At 43.8% G+C, this 608-nt stretch overlaps 1 non-coding gene across 1 annotated transcript; it reads right to left on the bottom strand.

Moving 5' to 3' along the window:
* Positions 1-253: 253 nt before the first annotated feature.
* Positions 254-326, bottom strand: Trnaf-gaa (transfer RNA phenylalanine (anticodon GAA)). The gene has a single exon. It is a non-coding gene; the product is annotated as a tRNA-Phe (tRNA).
* Between the last annotated feature and the right edge of the window lie 282 nt (positions 327-608).

Below are 608 nucleotides of genomic sequence, written 5' to 3'. Positions count from 1 at the left end.
TTGACGAAAAAAAAAACACGAATTGATTTAGAAACACCAACAACGAAGGTGAATATAATTGAGTGAGGCGCACATACACAATGGCGCACATGTTCCGCTATTCTAGCTCAAAAAGAGGTCGCGGACGTTTGCGTTTCCTTGGCTTGTTCATCGCCAAAGCACCGAGCGGTGCATTATATCAGAACTATCTGGAGGCAAAAGACAAAAAACAGAAGTGATTAACGCAAAACATCATGTTTATAAAAAAAAGTTCTGCCGAAACCCGGGATCGAACCAGGGACCTTTAGATCTTCAGTCTAACGCTCTCCCAACTGAGCTATTTCGGCTGCATGTAGCGAGCGTCCGCTGTCACAGACAAGTTCCAGCTAATCCGAACAACGCATCTACTGGGTGGGCAACTTATCAACGCCCCAACCGAAGCTGCTGGAGCTAGATTCAAAATTTTGGAATATATCTCTATTTCAGAGTAGGGGCTCAGTAAGGCCGGTTTCTTGGAAATGTTCTCGGTAACGTAGCAAGTCAATCGTGCTTTTGTAAATCCCTGATTACGTCTAATGCCCGCTACGATTGGAATCGTTTTGTTGTGATAAATGAACCTCATATAAATG

This window comes from Haemaphysalis longicornis, unplaced genomic scaffold (assembly GCF_048455015.1).
Source record: "Haemaphysalis longicornis isolate Haplotype H1 unplaced genomic scaffold, Haemaphysalis longicornis Haplotype H1 scaffold_8, whole genome shotgun sequence".
In the NCBI taxonomy this organism is placed as follows: Eukaryota; Metazoa; Arthropoda; class Arachnida; order Ixodida; family Ixodidae; genus Haemaphysalis; species Haemaphysalis longicornis.
Note: the sequence above shows the minus strand (reverse complement) of the source record. Positions and strands in the feature narration are given on the sequence as shown.